The sequence below is a fragment of the Peromyscus maniculatus genome, chromosome 12 (assembly GCF_049852395.1).
Source record: "Peromyscus maniculatus bairdii isolate BWxNUB_F1_BW_parent chromosome 12, HU_Pman_BW_mat_3.1, whole genome shotgun sequence".
NCBI classification, from domain to species: Eukaryota; Metazoa; Chordata; class Mammalia; order Rodentia; family Cricetidae; genus Peromyscus; species Peromyscus maniculatus.
In genome coordinates this window covers 88,102,978-88,127,079 of record NC_134863.1, presented here as the reverse complement: position 1 = coordinate 88,127,079, position 24,102 = coordinate 88,102,978, and the positions used below count along the sequence as shown (strand labels likewise).

The window sequence follows — 24,102 nt, the reverse complement described above, 5'->3', positions numbered from 1 at the left end:
TGCCAAATTTCAAAATTAAAGCTGAGAGTGAAGCTCAGAAAGCAGTTTATGATTGACATGTAAAAAAATATATACTCTAGGCCCATCACCAAATACCAGGAATGTTGGCCAACCTTTAATCCCAGCATGTAGGAGCAAGAATCAGGTGAATCTCTGATTTTGAAGCCAGCCTGGTCTTCAGTGCAACTTTCAGAACATCCAGGGCTACTCAGACAAACCTTATCTTCAGAAACTAGAATAAAAACAATAAAATTTAAAAATTCAAGCAAGCAAAATGGCTTAAGATTTAATAGCAATTTGCTTCAAGTGTATATTATGTGATATAGAGATACCATTTATGATAGTGGTGAACTCGTGATAGCACAAGAAGGGTGCTGGCTGATTTGTTTCAACCATACCATAGTAGAAACAAAGAACAGAAAATGGGTAGAGGCTATTGACATTCAAATCCTATCCCCAATGTAGAATTTCATCTAGAAAGATTTCTCCTACTAAAGGTTCTACAAACAACCCAAACAAAGCCACCAAGGAGAGACAAGTGTCCAGATACTTTATTTTATATGGTAGCTTTTTATTCAGTCAACTAGATTCATACCCAGGTCACTATAGGCTTAGGGTCATCCATGAAGAAAACAAATTTAGTCACTTCAATGATCCTCATACTCTGCCCCTACACTGTCCAAATGTCCAGTCTTTTTTGACACTCAAGACAATCTCTTGACTGTGTCATCTTGTAAAATCAGAAAACAAGTTAAATCTTTCCAACATCCAAATGGCACAGAATAGCCATTCCCATTCCAAAAGAGAGGAATTGAGACATAGTGGGGGAAGACTGGACCAAGGCAAGGCTGAAACCCAGCAGGGCAACCATCAAATCCCATAGCTCTGTGTCAGACAAATAGGGCTTCAGTTTCAAAGGGCTTAGATGTCCCTCTCTCCACAATTTTTCTTATATCTCTATCTTTGGTTACTTCCACTCCATATACGCAGCTCTCCATGGAAGATGTCTCATAGCTTAAATATCTCAGCATCTTAAGTTCTCAAAATACAACCCAGGCTTCATTCTCATAGCATCAAGCAATGAACTCTCACAGTCTCCTCACTGGAGCTCTTATCATACCAAATACAGATGCTTACAACAGTACTGAACTGAAAATATACACTAAGAATGTATGGCCTTAAATTTTGCATCTTTGTTGTTTTCAGAAACAGTTAAACATCAATGATTCCCCCAAAATTTGGTTTCTAAGTTGTGATGGACCCTGCCATGCTTGGACCAGAGTTGCAGCAGGCTTTGTATAAAGTTGCTTCCTGGAACTGGGACTCACTTTGCCTAATTCTTCCCTTAACTTAGGGCATAGAAGGATGAATTAGGTCAGTTCCGGCTGTCTATCAACCATTGCCAGCAGTCGATTACGGGGGTATCTTTGTGGATTTCTGTGGGCCTCTCTAGCACTTTGTTTCTTCCTTTTCTCATGTGCTCTTCATTTACCATGGTCTCCTATTCCTTGTTCTCCCTCTCTGTTCTTGATCCAGCTGGGATCTCTCGCTCCCACAGGCTCTCTTTCCCTCAACCCTTGCCCTTCATTACTCCCACTCATGTCCAGGTTGTTCATGTAGATCTCAGCCATTTCTCCGTCATTGGGTGACCCTTGTGTCTTTCTTGGAGTCCTGTTTTCCAGGTAGCCTCCCTGGTGATGTGAGTAGCAGTCCAGTCATCCTTGTTCCACATCTAGTATCCTCCTATGAGTGAGTACATACCATATTTGTCTTTCTGAGTCTGGGTTACCTCACTCAGGATGATTTTTCTAGATCCATCCATTTGCCTGCAAACCTCATGATGTCATTATTTTTCTCTGCTGAGTAGTATTCCATTGTGTATATGTACCACAATTTATTTATCCATTCTTCAGTTGAAGGGCATCTAAATTGCTTCCAGGTTTTGGCTATTACAAACAATGCTGATATGAACATAGCTGAGCAAGTGCTCTTGTGGTATGATTGAGCATACCTTGGGTATATGCCCAAGAGTGGTATAGCTGGATCTTGGGGGAGATTGATTCCCAATTTTCTAAGAAAGCACCATATTGCTTTCCAAAGTGGTTGTACAAGCTTGCATTCCCACCAGCAGTGGAGGAGAGTTCCCATAGTTCAACATCCTCTCCAGCATAAGGTGTCTTCAGTGTTTTTTATCTTAGCCATTCTGACAGGCATAAGGTGGTATCTCAGAGTTGTTTTGATTTGCATTTCCCTGATGATTAGGGATGTTGAGCAATTCCTTAAATGTCTTTCAGCCATTTGAGTTTCCTCTGTTGAGAATTCTCTGTTTAGTTCTATAGCCTATTTCTTAATTGGACTGTTAGTCATTTTGATGTCTAATTTCTTGAGTTCCTTATATATTCTGGATATCAGTCCTCTGTCAGATGTGGGGTTGGTGAAGATCTTTTCCCATTCTGTAGGCTGTCACTTTGCCTTGTTGACCATATCCTTTGCTCTACAAAAACTTCTCAGTTTCAGGAGGTCCCTTTGATGATTGATTGTTTCTCTCAGTGTCTATGCTACTGGTGTTATATTTAGGAAGTGATCTCCTATGCCAATGCGTTCAAGACTACTTCCTACTTTCTCTTCTAGCAGGTTCAGAGTAACTGGATTTATGTTGAGGTCCTTGATCCACTTGGACTTAAGTTTTGTGCATGGTGACAGATATGGATCTATTTGCAGCCTTCTACACATTGATATCCAGTTATGCCAGCACCATTTGTTGAAGATGCATTCTTTTTTCCATTGTAAAGTTTTGGCTTCTTTGTCAAAAATTATATGTCCATAGGTGTGTGGGTTAATGTCAGGGTCTTCAATTCGATTCCATTGGTCCACATGTCAGTTTTTATGCCAATACCAAGCTGTTTTTATTACTGTAGCTCTATAGTAGAGCTTGAAGTCAGGGATCGTGATGCCTCCAGAGGTTGTTTTATTGTACAGGATTCTTTTGGTTATCCTGGGTTTTTTGTTTTTCCATATGAAGTTGAGTATTATTCTTTCCAGGTCAGTGAAGAATTGTGTTGTTATTTTGATGGGGATTGCATTGAATCTGTAGATTGCTTTTGGTAAAATTGCCATTTTTACTATGTTGGTCCTGCCTATCCATGAGCATGGGAGATCTTTCCATTTTCTGACATCTTCAATTTCTTTTTTCAGGGACTTAAAGTTCTTGTCATATAGGTCCTTCACTTGCTTGGTTAGTGTTACCCCAAGGTATTTTATGTCATATGACCTACTCTGTTGATGGGATGGCCAAACACCCTAATAGTCGTGCCAGAAACCCCATCCAACGACTGAGGGATCTGGATGCAGAGATCCATGGCTAGGCCCCAGGTAGAGCTCCGGGAGTCTAATTAGCGAGAAAGAGGAGGGTTTATATGAGCGAGAATTGTTGAAACCAAGTTGGATAAAGCACAGGTACAAATAGCCAAACGAATGGGAACACACGAACTATGAGCCAATGGCTGAGGGGCCCCCAACTGGATCAGACCCTCTGAATAAGTGAAACAGTTGATTGTCTTGATCTGTTTGGGAGGCATCTAGGCAGTGGTACTGGATCCTGTGCTCACTGCATGAGTTGGCTGTTTGAAACCTGGGGCTTATGCAGGGATGCTTGGCTCAGTCTGGGAGGAGGGGACTGGACTTGCCTGGACTGAGTCTACCAGGTTGATCTCAGTCCTTGGGGGAGACTTTGCCCAGGAGGAAGTAGGAATGGGGGGTGGGGTGGAGGAAGGGGAGGGGGCAGGAGGGGGGAGAACAAGGGAATCCATGGCTGATATGTAGAGCTGAATGATATTGTAAAATAATTTTTTTTTTGGTTTTTTGAGACAGGGTTTCTCTGTGTAGCTTTGTGCCTCTCCTGGGACTCACTTGGTAGTCCAGGCTGGCCTCAAACTCACAGAGTTCCACCTGGCTCTGCCTCCCCAGTGCTGGGATTAAAGGCGTGTGCCACCACTGCTCAGCTTGTAAAATAAAATTTAAAAAAAAAAAAAAATAGGTGAGAAAGATGGATTAGTACCCTTATGGCACCTTGTTAGGCTCCCAGTGTAGAGTAAGGCCCTTCTATTTAATGGTAATAATCTCCCTTAAAATCCCTGCCTTTGTTCAGCACTTGAGGGTCAACTGGAACTACCTAGTGTTGTTTTTGTCTTCAACCCACAGACTTCCCATTTATTTATGGACCCATTTGTTCCTTTTTTCACTGTAGTCCTGAATGAATCATAATAGCCATCCAAGAGTTAGTATCCCATCTAAGAAATCAGCCCCATTATTTTTAAATTCTGCCTTACTCAAGTTCTTGGGGGCTTGGGCATAATAAGAAAGGTTCGGGTGGTGGCGGTGGTGGCGCACGCCTTTAATCCCAACACGCAGGAGGCAGAGCCAGGCGGATCTCTGTGAGTTCGAGGCCAGCCTGGGCTACCAAGTGAGTCCCAGGAAAGGTGCAAAGCGACACAGAAAAACCCTGTCTCGAAAAACCAAAAAAAAAAAAAAAAAAAAGAAAGAAAGAAAGAAAGGTTAGGGGGCCAAAATATCCCCAAAATGACTTCTAGCTTAGTTTATCATGGAGTCTATTTCCCACTGAGATCCTGTGACCCTGACCTCCACTGTCTGCATTACTCTCCACAGTCCTTTATCCCAAGTCTTCTAAGACTAGCTGATTAAGCTTTGTGTGCAGCTTTCTATGTCTTTTGCCATCTAAATCTGAATATCCTCAACATTCCTCCAATAGTCATCATTCTCAGGTCCTTTGCAGCAACAAAATCACTTTTGGTGTACCACATACTGCTATATTGATAGAAATTCAAGCTAGCACTGGAGGCAAAAACCATGAGGAATCTTTGTTTACTAGCCTTTTCTCTTACTTGGTAATTTTCTTATGCTCAGCTAGCTCTCTTATCCAGTCCAGGCCAACTTTCTTAGTCTATTGCACCCTCAGGGCCTTCACACCTCAATCATCAATCAACAAAATTTCTCTAAGACTTAGCAACCAGCCATTCTGATGGGGGCACATCCTCAACTGATATTCTCACAGATGACTCCAGACTCTGATGTTGTCATCTGGAAGTAATTAAGACACAGAGACAATAATATATGAGCAAGTTTTGCAAGCCTAAAACCAATGTATCAACCTCATCAATAACTTAAATAGCAAAAATGAAAACATTGATGATAGTAACAACTGGAAAACACAGACATGCCAAGAAATGAGGAGAGATAAGCTCTAAGATCAAGAAGAGAAAATTAAGACTGTTTCTCCAGAGAAAGTCTCCAAACCAATGAACTTAAGGAACTCATGACATAATGTTGATTGGTGAGTCCCCACCATTTCCCAAGACTGCAGCCTGAGCTATATTCCTCATGCCAGACCCCCAGGGGGTCCTCGGGCTGGGCTGGCACTGACTCATTTTCTCCCTTGATGAAGGGGTCAATGCTGTCAGACTCCCTGGGGAGGTCCTTGGGCTGCTCCCAGCCCTTAATCCCCTCTTGACAAAGTGGGGAGTAACCTGTGCTGATTCATAGATCCTTCTACTTCAGGGATGCCTGTGACTGGAGTCTGATCCCAGTTTGTCATTTTAATTTTTTATTTTTCTCTCTTGGCACTGCAGCCATGGGACATAGGGGCAAATATCAGTAAATTTGGCTGTTTCAACCCCAATATTTCATGGGAATTATCTAACTTCTGCCAGTGAATGGGCAAATGAAAAGAGTTAACTTATCCCCAAGCTTTCTACTGAAGCTCTGAACCCTTCTCCTTCTCCATTTCTGATTCTTTCCCTGCCATGTGCAACCACTTCTATCTGACTTCCACTTTCTGTTCTCTGGCATTGGGCTTTAACTCACCTTAACTCCTCCCACTCATTCTCAAGTTGTCCTGAGAAGCACAGACGGGTCTGAAAGCAGGCTAGGATCCATGCAAATAAGTTTACAGTAATCAGGATGGCTCTTTAGCCAGAGATCAGTTTATAGCCTGCCTCTTGGCAGGCCTTCCTAAAGCTGCCCCCAAGCCAGCAAACATCAAAAAAAATTCAAGACATGGTGTAAAATCCGTCTCTTGTCCCCCAGACCTCCCTGACATAGGGTCAAAACTTAAGCATCTGGAGAGCAAGGCTCCTGACCCCACAGGCAGAAGTTTCAGCTGTGGCATTTAAGGTGTACCAGGGGAGAGATGAAAAAAGCCTGAGAACAGAACTGCCAAGTGCTGGCACATGCTGGCTCCCAAAAGCCATTGGGTCCCTGTTTTAAATGAGGGGGGGGAAAGGCCACACAGGGTAGTGCATACCCTGCCAAGCCATCAATTGAGCCTCATTCAAAGTGCCACCTAGAAAGACAACTGGTCAGCTGACAGCACCAAGGGGCAGGGGGACAGACAAAGACCTCCAGCAGATCTCTAGGCTTGGCCACAGGCTCATTTGTAGGAAACCTAGAATGCAGTATGGAAGTGATCCATTTCTTTCCTTCTCGACACCAGAGCCACTAACCCAGTCCTGGGAGTTTTGGGGTCTCACCTCTCATTTCCCTATTGTCGGGGTAGGGAGGACAGCCTTACCCACCTACCAGATTTAATTGTACTTTCAGGGTTACTTAATGAGAAAGATTTTCCAGCTAGGATAGGAGCTTTCATTTCATTGCTCCCTCCATGTGCCTCATTCCAGACCTGTCACAGTGCTTCTCCTCCTCATGCACACAGGGCCCTGATCTCTGCCTTATCCCTAATTCCAAAGAAATAAGTTCTCATGCACCACAAGCTTTTGTCTTCCCAGTTCCCTCTTCTAATTAACTGCTCAGCTAATGGCAGCTTTGGACCACCACAGAACTGGAGTCCAGGGATCATCAAGTAAGAAACTATAACAGCTAAAAGATATTTACATCCCCAGACCCAAAAGTATCTGGGCTCTACAAAAACAGACTTTAATATAACCATCTATTACTGTTAAATGCTCTCAACAATTGATCACCTGTGTCTTCTGGATGCTAAACTAGTAAAGGAAACAGGTGCCTTAAAATAATCTGTCTCTGATAAAGCTTAAAAACATGTTCCAATCTCTCTGTCTCTCTCATTAACACAACCAATATAAACAGAGTACTAAACACTACAATGGTCACTAATTTTCTCATGGCTGCTTCTTAACATGTTCAAAATTTTTTTCCCAAGCTCCAGAAACCAGCTTAAATCCATCTGGACAGGTGAGATCTACTTCAGGCTTTTTCTGTCTCATCAGCATCCTGTCAGACACAAAAGCATCTAGAGTGCCAAGCCAAGAGGAATGGATGACTCCAGGGCAGCAGGATAGCCCACCATCCCAGGATGACTGTCTACCTTGGAAGGCCCCCTTCCCTACCCCCTCCCAAGAGTCAACTGCCACCCACCAAGTCAGCTGGAAGCAGTTTTTCTGGGAGAAACGACACCCCTATTCCTATTCACTTGCTTTTTTATAATAAACAAAAAGTCTAGAATGTTAGGATCCTGCCCTCCTGCACATGCGCAGATTGGGGTCTTGAGTCTTACGTCATCAGGGGGCACTGGCAACTACATATGCATGACATGGTCATGCAATCTATGCCTTAAAAGTCAGATGCAGAACCCATGCTCTCTCTGCTCTCTGCTCCCTCCTCTGCTCCCCTCTTCATCCACCCCATCATCTTTCTCTCTCACTAGGCCTGGTCCCCACTCCCCCCCATTCCTCCTAATAAAGCTCTGAATACTGACTGATACTGGGTTCTGTCATGACTGTGACCTTTCCACGTGGTAACCAGCACTGCCACCAGTGCCAATTATCATCCTTTCAATATTAAACATAGAAGTCAGGCAATGGTAGCACATGCCTTTAATCCTAGAATTTGGGAGGCAGAGATCCATCTGGATCTCTGTAAGTTCAAGGCCACACTGGGACAGAGCTAGGCATGGTGGCACATGCCTTTAATTCTGAGCAATAATCATAGAGGTCTGGAGGTCTGTACAGACAGACAGGAAGTGATAGAGCTGGGCAGAAAGAATAAGTGATGTACCTGGGCAGAGAGAGGAAGTGAGATGGCAGGGCAGAGAAAGGATATAAGCATGAGTATAGAGAAAGTAGCTCTCTCTGGAGGCTAAGGAGTTGGTAAGGTGAGGTTGGCTGTGGCTTGTCCTATTCCTTTGATCTCTCAGTTTTCACCCCAATATCTGGCTCTGGGTTTTTTTTTTTTTTAATTAATAAGACCATTTACCAATTCATCTTACATATTCCATGATAAAGTCAAATTTAAACAATAACTACATACAAATCCAGCCCTACAGAAGGTACTAGAAAGAAAAATCCAACCCAAGGACACTAACTACACACATGAAAACACAGTAAATAAATAATCTCACATCAGCAAAACCAGAAGGAGGAAAACACACACACAAAACAAACATACTCTCATACACATACCACCACCACTACTACCACCACCACCACCCCCAACAACAACATAAATAACAGAAATTAATCATCATTATTCCTGACATCTCTCAATATCAATGGTCTCAATTACCCAATGAAGATACAAATTAACAGTATGAACTAAAAAACAATATCCAACATTTCACCAAATACAAGAAACACACTTTAACACCAAGAATAGAGATTACCAAAAGGTAAAGGCTAGGAAAAACATATTTAAAGCAATTGGGACTAAGAAGCAGGCTTGTGTAGTCATTTTATTATCTACCAAAATAGACTTCAAAAAAATTCATCAAGAGATGGGGAAGAACACTCCTTGTTCATCAAAGATAAACTCCATGAATATGACATTTTAATTATTAATATCTATGCCCCAAATACAAGGTCATCCATTTTTGTAAAAGAAACACTTCTACAGATTAAATGACACATTGACTTTCACACAGGGTTTGATATTGGTAGACTTCAATACCCCACCCTCATCAATGGGCAGGTCATCAAGACAGAAATCAAACAGAGAAATATTGGAGCTAATGGATTTTATAAACCATATGAACCTCACAAATATTCCATTCAAAGAAAAATACACTTTCTCAGCACCACATGGAATTTTCTCCAAAGTTGATGACACACTTGGATACAATTCAAGTCTCAACAGATACAACAAAACTGAAATAATTCCTTGCATCCTATCAGACCACCATGGGTTACAGCTGGTAAAAAAGGGGGAAAAAGGGGGAAAAAAATGAGGAAATCTCATACTAGCAACTTAACAGCACACATAAAAGCACTAGAACAAAAAGAAGTAAACATACCAAAGAGTAGTAGACAGGAAGAAAGTATCAAATGAGTATAAAAATTAATAAAATAGAAACAAAAACACAAGGAATCAATAAAACAGATTGGTTCTTTGAGAAAAATCAACAAAAAACAGACAAACCCTTATCCAAACTAAGACACAGAGAAAATATCCTGATTAATAATATCAAAAATAAAAAGAGAGCCATAACAATAGACAAGGAAAGCCAAATAATCATAATGAAATACTGTAAGAAGCTGTTCTCCACCCATTTGGAAATTCTAAAAGAAATGGATAATGTTTTTGGTAGGTACCACTTACCAAAGTTCAATAAACATCATATAAACAATGTAAATAAACCTATAACTCTAGTAAAATAAAACAAATCATTACAACAACAACAACAAAAACCCAAAAAAACAGAAACAAAAGAGCCCAGGGACAGGCAGTTTTAGCACAGAATTTTACCAGCTTTTCAAAGAAGAGTTGAAACCAATACTCCTCAGTTTTTCCATAAAATAGAACCAGAAGGAACTATTCCACAGGTATTCATGAATTAAGGCTCTTGTTTTTAAATGATCATACATAATTTATATCAGATACTGCTACATCAGATATGTTGAACTTGAGATGGGGTACAGTGGAAATTTGGATTTCTGAATTGGCCCTTAACAATCTGGAGACTGCAAAAATCTAGAGTTAGACAGACTCTGGGGATTCCAATATCAGGTATTCAGTAGATTATAAATAGAGGTGGAGCTTTCTGTCCTGTCTGACTGGTTATACCCAGCAGTCACTTCACAGATTACCACATAGAAGCTTATATTAATTATAAATCACTGGTTGATGGCTCAGGCTTATTACTAACTAGCTCTTAAATTTTAATAAACCCATTTCTCTTGATCTATGTACCACCACATGCCCATGACTTACCCGTTCTCTGGCATCTTGGGCCATGGGCAGTTGGCTGTCATCTCCAGACTCCACCCTTCCTTCTCCGTTATGTGTTTGGCTTTCCCACCCAGCCTTATTCTGCCTGGCTATAGGCCAATCCAGCCTTTATTATTAACCAATTAGAGCAACACACATTCACAGCATAGAGAAGGATCCTCCTACAGCATTTCCCACTTTCTGTCTAATAAAAAAAGGAAGGCTTTAACTTTAATATAGTCAAGTTACAGATAACAAAATAGTCATTGAGCAAGAATTACAGTTACAATATCTATCTTTGTATTTGACAAAAGCAGAGAAAACATTCAATTATCTATCCTATCTTGGTGAGCCTAAAGTTTTATATCTAATTTATTCTTTATCAAAATTAAGGAAACTATAACTATTTAGTCTTCAATTCCATCAAAGACCAGAGAAGAAAATAATAATATCTGAGTAAGCAGGAAGTACAAGCAAGCAACTTCCAAAAAAAAATGTAAGAAATGACAAAAATATCTGTCTGCTTGGACAGTCACCCAAGTTTCCTCTGTAACAACAGGGCATGCAATTTTGGCCTACAGGCCTAGCATATTTGACAGACTTTCTTGTGATGCAGGAAAAATTTAAGAACTGTCTTACCTTGTCTTGGCAAGGTTTGGCAGTCACCTTTCTTGCATCCTACTGTTCCAATCTGGCCAATAACTGTCATTAATTGAGGCAAAGGCAGGTTCTTTGCCAACATGGCTAGCTTTTGTCATAAAGAAAACAAACCCCATACAGATTTTCTTCAATGCCCATCATCTTCTTGGAGTACATTGATTCTGCCAGGAGCAGATGTGTCTCACTGTTATTTTTAAATGCATTTAAAACATTTATTTAAAAACATTTTAAATGCCATATTCTGTAGGTCTTTGAAGTATTTGAAGATTATATATCTGAAATATTTCTTTCTATACCTAGGAAACCTAACCTGAGTATAAGTTTGATTATTATAGATGACTATTAATCTGTATTTTTAAATTATACATTACATTTTATTTTTAATATTTATTTATTTTTTATGTATACAGTGTTTTGCCTGCATGTCAGAATAGGGCATCGGGCTGGAGAGATGGCTCAGAGGTTAAGAGCACTGATTGTTCTTCCAGAGGTCCTGAGTTCAATTCCCAGCAACCACATGGTGGCTCACAACCATCTGTAATGAGATCTGGTGCCCTCTTCTGACCTGCAGTCATACATGCTGTATACATAATAAATAAATAAATCTTTAAAAAAAAAAAAAAAAAAAAAAAAAAAAAAAAGAATAGGGCATCAAATTTATAGATGGTTGTAAGCCACCATGTGGTTGCTGGGAATTGAATTCAGGACCTCTGGAAGAGCAGTCAGTGCTCTTAACCTCTCAGCCATCTCTCCAGCTCTACATTACATTTCTAATTGAGCTGCATAAACATAATACCTTTAAAAGGAGTAGAAACATACATAGAGTATGACAAAATTGACTTAAATATTTTGAGACAAATAGTTGTTTTTTGGATTAAAGTAGATTCAATAATCTACCCCTTTTCCATCATTTTTATATCATATTCCCCTTTCTTCTTTAGAAAGAGATTGACTATGACCAATAACAATTTATAACCAACCCCTTTAAATGAAAACAAACATTCATAAACAATATTTTGGGAATTTGGATGTAGTTTCTAGACTACTTTCTGCTGATTGGGCACATTGGTAATCTTATGGAGAGCCTGAGAAAATTTGGAATTATGGTCAAGTCCTGACTGGAGTATTTTCTGAGGTTGGTCCATTTCAGGAAGCAGCCTTGAGGCTGCTTTGGCTGCAGAACTCAAAGGAAATTGTAACAGAGGTATATTGAAACAGTGGATCATCTGGGCCATCTGTTTTTATTGGTGTCTGGTCCCCTTGTTCTGAAAATATATAAAACTCTGTATTAATATAAATATAAACTGTGTATTATAAACAAGCCAGCCAAAGATAATTTTTTGTTTTATGTTTGAGCAAGTAAATATATACATCACATGTCTTGTGCTTACTTTAGGTTTATTTTCTATGTCTCTAGTCAGGGTTTTCAGGGAGTCTTCCTCAATCAAACCTGATTTTTCTTACCTGGAATGAATCCATATCCTTTCATTTTCTGTGGACATAAAAGCAGAACCTCTTTCCCAAAGTAACATATCTAATTTAGCAGCTTTTATAATCAAATGTCTTTTACCAGTTAGCTCATTAACAGTCAAAAAATCCAAAGAAAACACAATAAAATATAAAGTCCAGACTCTGTATTTCCCATTTTACATGGCCTATATGCTTTTATTACTCTAGTTCTTTTGTAAGGACCTTGCTATCATTTAATCTACCCCCTTTCTTCTCTCTCCCAAGCCTACACGTTTTTTTAAACATTCTGTAATGCATTTAGAGGCCTTTTTGTCTGAATTTGTTTTTACTGTGTATATTTAACCCTTTTTGTCAGTGTGAGCGCAAGCCTTAAACCCACTGCAGGCTCTGTATCATGACCTGTTTGTGACTACAAGAATCTACCATGTTGCAACTTGAGTTGCATACCACCACAGAGGCCAGGGGACTTGTCTCTGTACCATGGCCTGCATGAAAGACATGAAGTATGAAGCTGCTCTTGGCTGTTTTTGTGTGTCTAGAACCCTTATTTTTAAACTTTCTCAGGCTTTATGTAGATGTATGTGTGGCATGTTGGAGTGCCATATGTAAATGGAGGTGGAATTTTCTGTTCTGTCTTCCCAATTATACCCAGCAGTTGCTTCCCAAATTACCACACAGAGGCCTATATTAATTATAAATGCTTGACTGATGGCTCAGGCTTATTACCAACTAGCTCTTACATTATAATTAACCCATTTCTCATGATCTATGTATTGCCATGTGGCCCATGGCTTACCAGTTCTCTGGTATCTTGTTTCATGGGCAGCTAGCTGGTGTCTCCTGACTCCATCCTTACTTCTTCCTCTCTCTCTATTTCACTTTCCCACCCAGCCTTATTCTGTCTGGCCATAGGTCAAATGAGCTGTTATTATCTATCAATGAGAGTTACACACATTCACGTCATATAGAATGATCCTCCCAAAGCAATGGTTCATATCCCCTCTGCTTGATGACCTTGAGATCATTAACCTAATTCACAACAGATTTCCATTATTTGATGAGAACCATAAGCCTAAGTGACCCTTGACACACATGCCACCATATTTGGGATTCTCTCCTCTTTCTTAGATCTAGGCCTTGCTTAACTCTCAATAGCACCAGAACTTCTTCTCATAAATACCAGAACCTCTTCTCAGAAATCAGGTGACCGAGCTGCAGTTAGGCAGTTAGGCAAGAGTAGATAGATAACCCCCAGAGCAACATTCCCTGCAGGCTGAACAACCCATGATTAAAGTCCCCTCCCTGCTTGCACCCCCCCCTTTGCCCCTGCTTATATATGCCTTAAGAGGAAAATAAAATTTTGAAGCTTGATCAGATATCCTGTCTTGCTCTCATTTTTTGTGTCTCTTGTCCCTCTCATTCAGGTCCCCATTGACCCCTCTGGCCAGGGCAAGTGTTATGGCAAAAATAAAGAGAACTACAGATCAATTTTCCTTATGAACATTGATGCATAAACACTCAATAAAACACTTGCAAACAGATTCCAAGAACACATCAAAAGGATCATCTAAAGTGATAGAGTAGGCATCATCCCAGAGAGGCAGTAATGGTTCAACATATAAAAATCAGTAAATGTAATCCACCATAAATATAAACTAAACAACAATAACAAAACCCACAGTATAATACCATTAGATGCTGAAAAAAATCTCTGACAAAATCATACATCATAAAAGCCTTGGATTGGTTAGGGATACAAGGTACATATATAAACATAATAAAGAAAATTTAGAACAAGCCTATAGCTAACAACACATTAAATAGAGAGAAGCTCAAAGTAATTCCATTAAAATCTGGAACAAGACAAGGCTGTGAACTCTCTCTATATCTACTCAATATAGTACTTGAAGTTCTAGATAGGCCAATAAAACAACTGAAGGACAACAATGAGATATAATTTGGAAAGGAAGAAGTCAAAGTATTGTTATTTGTAGATGGTATGATAGTATACGTAAGTGACCCTAAAAATTAGACAAGGGAACTATAGCTGATAGAAAAATTTCAGCAAAGTGCCTGGATACAAGAGTAACTCAAAAGTATCAGTAGCCCTCCTATATAGAAATGATAAGCTGACTGAAAAAGAAATAAGGGAAACACACACCACAATACCCTCAAATAATACAAAATATGTTTGAGTAACTCTAACAAAGCAAGTGAAGTACTTGTATGATGAAAACTTCAAGTATTTGAGGAAAGAAACTGAAGAAGATATTAGGAAATAGAAAGATTTCCCAGGCTCAAGGATCAGTAGGATTAACACAGAAAAAGGCCATCCTACCAATAGCAATCTAAAGATTCAGCACAATCTCCATCAAAATTCCCACACATTCATTTGAAGATCTTGAAAGGACTGCTTGCAGCTTCATACGAATAACAAAAAAAAACAAGATAGCTAAAGCAATTCTGAACAATAAAATAACAGCTTGGCATTGGCAGTAAGACAGACACATTAAATGATGAAATTGAATTAAAGACCCAGACATAAATTCAACACCCGTGAATACCTGATTTCTGAGAAGGAAATTAAGAAATACAAAATGAAGCCGGGCGGTGGTGGTGCACGCCTTTAATCCCAGCACTCGGGAGGCAGAGGCAGGCGGATCTCTGTGAGTTTGAGGCCAGCCTGGGCTACCAAGTGAGTTCCAGGAAAAGGCGCAAAGCTACACAGAGAAACCCTGTCTCGAAAAACCAAAAAAAAAAAAAAAGAAAGAAATACAAAATGAAAAAAAAGATAGCACCTTCAACAAATGGTGCCTGTTAAACTGAGTTTCTGTATGTAGAAGAATTCAAATAGATTCACCCTGTACAAAACTCAAGTCAAAGTAGGTCAAAGACCCCAACATAAAACCAGATACACTGAAAATGATTCAAGACAAAGTGGGGAAAAGCCTTGAATGCACTGGCACAGGAGACAACTTTCTGAACACCAAGAGCGCAGGCACTAAGATCAACAATTAGTAAATGGGATCTTAAGAAATTTTAAAGCTTCTCTATGGCAAAGAACAGTCAATCAAAAAGACTGCTTAGGTAATGAGGAGAGATTTTTAACAATTCCACACCCAATAGATGCTAAATATCCAAAATATGTAAAGGACTCAAAAACTAGATGTTGAATGCTGTGGGATAATCCTTCTGTACACTGTGAATACCTATTACTCTCATTGACTAATAAAGAAGTGGCTGACCTACAGCTGGGCAGGAAGAGATTGGGTGGGAGAGTCAGACTAAGAGAATTCTGGAAAAAACAAGGGCAGTCATAGGACTCACCAGCTAGACAGGAAGACATGCCAGATAGGTAAATGCCACGAGAGTCAGGGCAGGGAGCACATAGGTTAATTGAAATGAGCTAATTTAAGTTGTAAGAGCTAGTTAATAGTAAGTCTAAGCTATTGGCTGGGAATTTGTAATTAATATAAGCCTCAGTGTGTTTATTTGGCAGCTGCAGGCAGGAAGGAAACATCTGCCTACAGTTGAAAATCTGAATAATCCAAATAAAAAATGCAGCACAGATCTATGTGGTGGTATTGTGTTCCCCAAAATATTGTGTACTCTAATAAATTTATCTGGGGTCAGAGAACAGACAGCCACTAAATACAAAGGCTAGAAAATGGTGGCACTCACACCTTTAATCCTAGCATTCCAGAGATAGAAATCCCTCTGGATCTCTGTGAGTTCAAGGCCACATTGGAAATAGCCAAGCATGGTGACACACGCCTTTAATCCCAGAAAGCCAGCCTTTAATCCCAGGGAGTGGTGGTAGAAAGCAAAAAGATATATAAGGCATGAGGACCAGAAACTAGAAGATTTTGGCTGGTTAAGCATTCAGGCTTTTGAGCAGTAATTCAGCTGAGACCCATTCCGGATGAGGACTCAGAGGCCTCCAGTCGGAGGAAACAAGACCAGCTGAGGATCCGGTGAGGTGAGATAGCTGTGGCTTGTTCTGTCTCTCTGATCTACCAGCATGGACCCCAATAACTGGCCTCGGGTTTGATTTTATTAATAAGAACTTTGAAGATTCCTGCTACAGATCTAAGCAGAGAATTCTCAACAGAGGAATCTCAAATAGCTGAGAAATACTTCAAGAAATGTTCAACACATTTAGCCACCATGGAAATCCAAATCAAAACTACTTTTAGATTCCATCTTACACCAGTCAAAAAGTCTAATATCAAAAACCCCAGTTACAACTAATGCTAGTGAAGATGTGGAGCAAGAGGAACACACCTCCACTGCTTGTAGAAGTGCAAACTCATACAGCCACTATAGAAATCAATATCATGGTTCCTCAGAAAACTGGGAATCTATCTACCTCAAGATCCAGCCATACCACTTTTGGGCATATACCCAAAGGATGTTCCATCCTACAACACAGATTCTTGCTTAGCTATATTCACTGAGGTTCTATTCATAATAGTCAGAACTGGAAATAGCCAATATGTCTCTGAACTGAAGAATGTATAAGGGAAATGTGGTACATTTACACAATATAATATTACTCAATTCTTAAAACAATGACATCATGAAAAAAATTGATTACCTCACTACTTGTGGGCGCCATGGGCCCTGGCCCCCGACTGGGAGTGGCTGCAGCCTTGCTTGCTTGACCTTGATCAGATGTCCTCCCTATTCAGATTCCCTGCCGGTATCCACCCTTCTGAATGCTTAAGGGAAGTTCCTTGTTTGTGTATCCTGCATTTTGGGCGTTAACAACTTAGATGCAAGAATGTAGAACATTGGGTCTGGAATGTAGACCATTGGTAGCGAACTTCTGCCCTCCAGGGGTTCCTCCATTTGTGCTGTAAGCCTGTATGTATTTAAGGTTTCTTCCCTCTTTCAATAAAGGGCATTCGACATCCAAACGTACGAATGACTCGCTGTCTCTTGTCTCTATTTTTTAATCCGCAGCCCTTCGCTCAGACATGGTAAATGGGTGTCGGTAATGCTGGCGTTACCGCTACAAATGGAGGTTCCTACCGAGATCTGAGAAAGAAAGGACCAGCTGACGGACACTCTTGAAAGGCCGGCCGGCATTTTTAAGGTAAGAGTGGATTGAAATGGGTACAGGTAGCTCACAGTCAGTTAATTGGACTGTTGAAGCAGGAAGGCACCAAAGTTAAGTAAGGGCAAGACAGCTAAAGATTTTAAATGAAAAAGAAAATCTTCCCAATAGAGAAGAGGGAAGGAAAGGAAATTTCCCGCAAGAAAAGGGAGAAAAAAATTTAATCAAGATAAAAGGATTTTCCCGGTAAAAAGGGGGAAAATTTTTGAAATTAGGCCTAAAGATTGGGGCCCTATAGAGGAAGGATGAAGGAAAGAGAGAAGCCTCTTCCCAGTGGTAATGGAGAATGTAAAGACTTTTTCCAGTTGTAGAGTTTTCAGGATAGCTGAAACTCTGAGCTCTTTCTTCCCGCCAGTGCAGAGCGGCAGCATCTGAATTACAAAGAATCGGCAGGTACGCCTCGTTGTTGCTGGCTGAACAGCAAGCGAGCACAGAGCTTAAAGTTTTGCTGTCTGTTTGCTTAATTTGGGTTCAAATGTTTTTTATTTTTTCCCTCAGAGTGGGAATAATTCAATATTTAGGATCCCTTCGTGGGAAATGTTTTTCTGTTTTTCCCTTATGGTGGGAATAACTCATTGTTAGATAGTCCCTTCATGGGAGTAGGAAGTTTAAATGTGAGTTTATGTGTGCGGGGCACGCCCAGCGGCTGTGGCGGACAAAGGCGTACACGAGATAGCCTAAAGCAGCGGGCGGACAGGTACACGCCGGTGGGAGGCAGAGCCGTGATGGAGTGCGGCCCAGGCAGGTGCTGGCAATAGAGCCCGAGCAGTGGGCAGAGCAAAGCTAAGCTACAGCCTCAGCTCTTGCCAAGTGAGCAGAGGCCGGGAAGGGACTAGCACTAAAAGTTTAAATGGGCCTAACTTCTGGTGAAAAACAGTTTCAGTCAGGACATTGAATGCTAAGTCAATGCTGTTTAAATAAAGAATGTTCTGTTCTTTTGATTGTCTTGATAAATGTTTGGATAAATGTTTGATCCTCATGGTAGATAAACTAAAGGAACAAAATTCATAATTTTGAACTATATATTAGGTATGGTCTTGTCTGTTGATCATTACTGAAAATTTGGCTCTACAATTTAAGTTGCTTTCTAGAAATTCTTGGTTTAATTCTATAAAAATATAACACCTGAAATGGATTGGGTTATCAGCTTATTAAATAATGTTGCTAAGATAAACCCATAAATGATAATTTCTTCCTGATAAAGAGGTTACAAAATTATTTTTCCAGTAAATAAAATACAGGTAAATTGTTTGGTCCACATTGTTAATAATTGGTTATTTGCATTAATGTGTTACTTGAAATCTATCAAAAATAATCCTCTTTTTAAGATTTTATAAAAATACTCGAGTATTACCTAAAGTTACCTCTTCAAATCCTATAGAGATTATATTTAATGCTTTTATAATTGGCATATGTAAAAAGGACCATGAAAACAAAAGCTGGTGATAGAATTGCTCAATTATTATTGCTTTCATATTTTAAATTCAAAATGGCGCCGATATATAGAACTAGAGGCTTTGGTAGTACAGGGGAAAAAGGTGTTTTGACAAACAGTTATCAATGATAAACAGCCTAAATTAAAAACAAAATTATATGGGATTGAGATTGGAAGATTATTGGATTCTGATACTGGATATATCTGTAATTTCACAAGAATCCTGAGATCCCAATTGGCGCCTTAAAAATTCTACCTCTAACCTACAAGGTATCAGCACAGCTCAGACGCCATTACAGAGCAGGCTACTTTTAAATTAAAAGGATGAGGAAGGTCATACAGGAACTTTTCAACCATTTGTGCTACCTGACATTCCAGTGAACTTGTGGGGACGGGATGTGTTGGATGACATGGGAGTGGTACTTACTACACAGCCTGTACAACAGATGCTAAAGAGTCAGGGCTACTGCCCGGACAAAGGCTTAGGGAAAATGTTGCAAGGAGACCCGCTCCCTGCGGCAGACAAAACTGTGTCACTAGGGGTCCTGGCGATACTAGAGGATTAGGGTCTTTTCCATAGAGGTCACTGCACAGCAGCTTTCAATAATACAACCGATAAAAGTCACTTGGAAGAGGGATGACCCTGTATGGGTGGAGCAGTGGCCCCTTGCTAAGGAAAAATTGGAGGCTGCGTATGCATTGGTTAAGGAGCAGTTAGATGCTGGACATATCATTCCTTCCACCTCACCTTGGAACTCACCTATATTTGTTATTAAAAAGAAATCAGGAAAATGGAGGCTATTACAGGACCTTAGAGCTGTAAATAAAACCATGCTTCTCATGGGAGCAACACAGCCTGGCTTGCCTGCCACTGTGGCAATTCCTAAACATTGGCATTTAATTGTGGTTGACTTGAGGGATTGTTTCTTCACCATTCCTTTGCACCCCAAGGACAGTCCTCGCTTTGCTTTCAGTGTTCCTTCAGAAAATCTTAAGGAACCTTATCAGAGATATCAGTGGGTAGTATTGCCTCAAGGAATGGCCAATAGCCCTACTATATGTCAAATTTATGTGTCTTTGGCCCTAGCTCCAGTTCGAAAAGCTTTTCCAGGTGTTTATATAATTCACTATATAGATGATATATTAATGGCTGCTAAAGATAAAAAACTTGTTTTTGATGCCTTTTCTTATTTACAAGAGGTTCTTAGCTTGGCTAATTTACAGATAGCCCCAGAAAAGGTACAGGTATCTTTTCCTTATCATTATTTAGGTCATGAATTGTTACGCACAGGCATACGCCCACAAAAGATTACTCTGCGCATGGATCAGCTACGCACACTTAATGATTTCCAAACCTTTCTGGGAGATATTCAATGGCTTCAGCCCACTTTAAAAATTCCAACAGGTCAGCTTCGCCCCTTGTAAAGGGCGACCCTGACCCTTCATCTCCCCGTAAATTAACAGCTGAAGGACGTGTAGCCCTACAACGTGTACAAGAGGCCCTGGAACAGGCTCATGTACAGTATATAGATCTTAATTCTCCCTTATTGTATTTGATATTTTGTTTTACTCATTCACCTACTGGAGTGTTTTGGCAAACAGGTCCTATTTTATGGGTACATTCCCCAGCTTCTCCAGCAAAAATCATCACTCCTTATCCACAGGCTGTCGCTCAGATTATATTTAAAGGAATCAAGATCAGTGTTCAAACTTTTGGTAAAGAGCCAGATATTGTGGTGACCCCATACACCCAGTCTCAAGTAGCATGGTTGCAAGCTAATGATAATGATTGGGCCATATTGACATGCTCCATGCAGGGTCAGTTTGATACTCACTACCCCTCCAATGATGTGTGTCAATTTTTTAAATTGCATCCTGTTATATTTCCCAAGATAGTACAAATGACTCCTATTTTTCAGGCCCATGTGGTATTTACTGATGGCACTTCACGTGGTTTTGCTGTGGTGGTTTCTGGTAACATAGTAAAGAGAATAAAAGTCCAGGGCACTTCTGCCCAGGTGGCAGAGGTACAGGCGCTGTTGCTTGCTTTACAGATGTTTTCTGATGAGAGTGTAAATATTTATACTGATAGTCAATATGTGGCACATGCCATTATGCCTTTGGAAACAAAAGCCTACATACCATCCATTTCTTCCATTCATGAATACTTATTGCAAGTACAAGGACTTATATGGTCTCGCTCACATAACCTTTATGTGGGCCATATTAGAGCTCATACTCAATTGCCTGGACCTCTAAGTGAAGGTAATCAGAGGGCTGACGCCATTACTCGTATGGCTGTCACATTAGTCTGTTCTGCCTTTGATAAGGCTACTCAGTTGCATCAGCGTTATCATCTTAATGCTGGATCTCTCCGTTATCATACAGGCATAACCCGGGAACAAGCCATCCAGATAGTTAAATCATGCCCTATTTGTGTGGAATTTTTACCTGTTCCTCATTTGGGAGTCAATCCTCGAGGACTTTTACCTAATCATGTGTGGCAGATGGACGTCACACACGTGCCTTCCTTTGGAAAATTACAATATGTCCATGTGTCTATTGATACATATTCTTCTCTAATTTTTGCTTCTGTCCATTCAGGGGAAAAGGTTAAGGATGTAAAAAATCATTGTTTTCATGCTTTTTCTTACATGGGAGTGCCAAAATGCATAAAATCTAATAATGGTCCCACCTACAGCAGTACGGGATTTTCAAAATTCTGCTAAGACTTTTCTATTGTTAATAAGACTGGTATTCCTTATAATCCTCAAGGGCAGGCTATAGTAGAACGCTGCCATCATACTTTAAAAACTTATATTGCTAAAGTAAAAAGGGGGGAGCTAGGGGCTCATCTCTCCTCTCCACATTCTATTCTTTCCCTTGTTTTATATATTTTAAATTTTTTATCGGTGGATTCTGCTGGAGTATCTGCTGCAGATAAGCACTGGAGGGCTCCTGTTGCAAATCATCCTCTGGTGCGATGGAAAGATCTTTCTACTGGCACTTGGAGGGGACCCGATCCGGTGTTGGTGTGGGCCCGGGGATCTGTTTGTGTCTTTCCACAGGACAATGAAATTCCTCTCTGGGTTCCTGAACGCTGTGTGCGCCCTGTGGCTGCTGCTGAATCCCAACATGGCAGAGACCTATTGGGCCTTCGTAAAAAACTCTCCCCTTCTGATGCCAATGGGGATTGAGAGCCCAATATGGCCAGCCTTGGCAAACATTATTCTAAGCCTAGGAACTGTAGCCATGTGGTTGGATTCCTCAGAAGGTAATGTATGGTAACTTTTTTCAAAAAACATTGAGAATGTACCACACCTTGGAGATTAAGGATAACTCTGAAGGTCAATGAACTTCAGTTGTAAATAGTAGCATACCAGCTAAGCCTTTTTCGCATTTTGCAACCCCCCTCAAACTGGTGTAGTACCTACTTTTCAGGAATGGCTCTGTGCAACATTTATTTGCCTCCTGAAATTCATCTAGCCTTTTTGAAGATACCTCAAAATTTGTGAGCCTGAATGTAGCCATTATTGAGGCCATTAGTTCTGCTCCTTGTTTGCTGTTTTTGTTTTCTGTTTTCTTTACGTTTCTCAGTTGTTCTCTTGCAGACCTGCCAGCCTAAGTAGTGCTGGGATCAAGAAAAATGGGCCTTGGTGGTTCGTGTTCCTGGAGCCGTGTCCATGCCAGTGGACCATGGCAGCTAGACACAGATGATGCTTACACGCTCCAGAAGAGACTCTGACATCGCTGTTGCTGTTGTTGCTGTTATAGCAGTGGTGGCCACTGCTGCTATTGTTTCTGGGATTGCTATTTCATAATTGGTTACTACAGCTAGCACAATGGAGACCCTGGCAGCAAAAGTAGCTACCACAGTTAGTTAATCTTTCTTCTTATTGGGCATGACAAATTTAATTCCACTTTTATACATTATAATTGGCTTTGTAAGTTGTAAAAAATTATTAAAACTCAAGTTCCATTTGCTTATGGGATACCACCTTACAAGGACTCCAATTTGCAGTAAGGCTTGTTTAAGAAGGGAATGGTTCAATTGCCTTTAGCCTCCTGGCTATGGGTGGGTTAGGACTTCTGCTGGTCTTTTCTGTGTTGCACAGATTGCAAGCCCAGTGCCACTTTGAGATCTTTGGCAGCAGTCACTCTACAGCTCACATGGTTGAGTCTGTATGATAATGAGTATTCAGAGACGGGTAATGCTTGGGGGGCTGCCATCAACCTAAGACAGAGCACTTGTGTGGCCTGGGCAGGTGTCTCTATGACAGGTAAGGTGGTCTGCTGGTCCCACGCAACCTAAGTCAGAAGCTCATTTAATAAAAAAGGGGGACCTGTGGGCGCCATGGGCCCTGGCCCCCGACTGGGAGTGGCTGCAGCCTTGCTTGCTTGACCTTGATCAGATGTCCTCCCTATTCAGATTCCCTGCCGGTATCCACCCTTCTGAATGCTTAAGGGAAGTTCCTTGTTTGTGTATCCTGCATTTTGGGCGTTAACAACTTAGATGCAAGAATGTAGAACATTGGGTCTGGAATGTAGACCATTGGTAGCGAACTTCTGCCCTCCAGAGGTTCCTCCATTTGTGCTGTAAGCCTGTATGTATTTAAGGTTTCTTCCCTCTTTCAATAAAGGGCATTCGACATCCAAACGTACGAATGACTCGCTGTCTCTTGTCTCTATTTTTTAATCCACAGCCCTTCGCTCAGACGTGGTGAACGGTTAGCGGTAACGCGGGCATTACCGCTACAACTACTCAATGCTAATATCTGTTGCACAAATCCTAAATGGTCTTACAATGAAAATCCAGGGCCAGATTTTGGGGTAAATGCTGAAAGACCAGAGGAAACAAGCCACAGCCCCTTCTCACCTCACCAACTCCTCAGCCAATCCTGTTTCCACGAATCCTCAGACTGAATGTTCCTGAGTCCTCAGCCAAAAGGCTTTTTAGTTCCTGTCTCCTCACACCTTTATTCCTTTCTTTGCCCAGCAACTTCACTTCCTATCTCAACCTTCATAGTGCTGGGATTAATAGTGTGTGCTTCCCAAACACTGGGGTTAAAGGTATGTAGCACTACTGCCTGGCTCTGTTTCTCTCCTAGACTGGATTAATCTCATGTAGTCCAGTGTGGCCTTGAACTCAGAGATCTAGGCAGATCTCTGCCTCCTGAGTGCTAGGATTAAAGGTGTGCGCCACCACTGTCTGACCTCTGTTTATTTA

The 24,102-nt window shown here is 40.7% G+C and overlaps 1 protein-coding gene across 1 annotated transcript in view; it reads right to left on the bottom strand.

Moving 5' to 3' along the window:
• The window catches only part of LOC102920405 (zinc finger protein 431-like), a 68,872-nt gene that overhangs the window by 2,925 nt on the left and 41,845 nt on the right, over positions 1-24,102 (bottom strand). Inside the window, exon 2 of the mRNA XM_076549329.1 lies at positions 114-232. The gene's annotated coding sequence lies outside the window, so the exon portion shown is untranslated. The remainder of the gene's footprint in view (positions 1-113; positions 233-24,102) is intronic.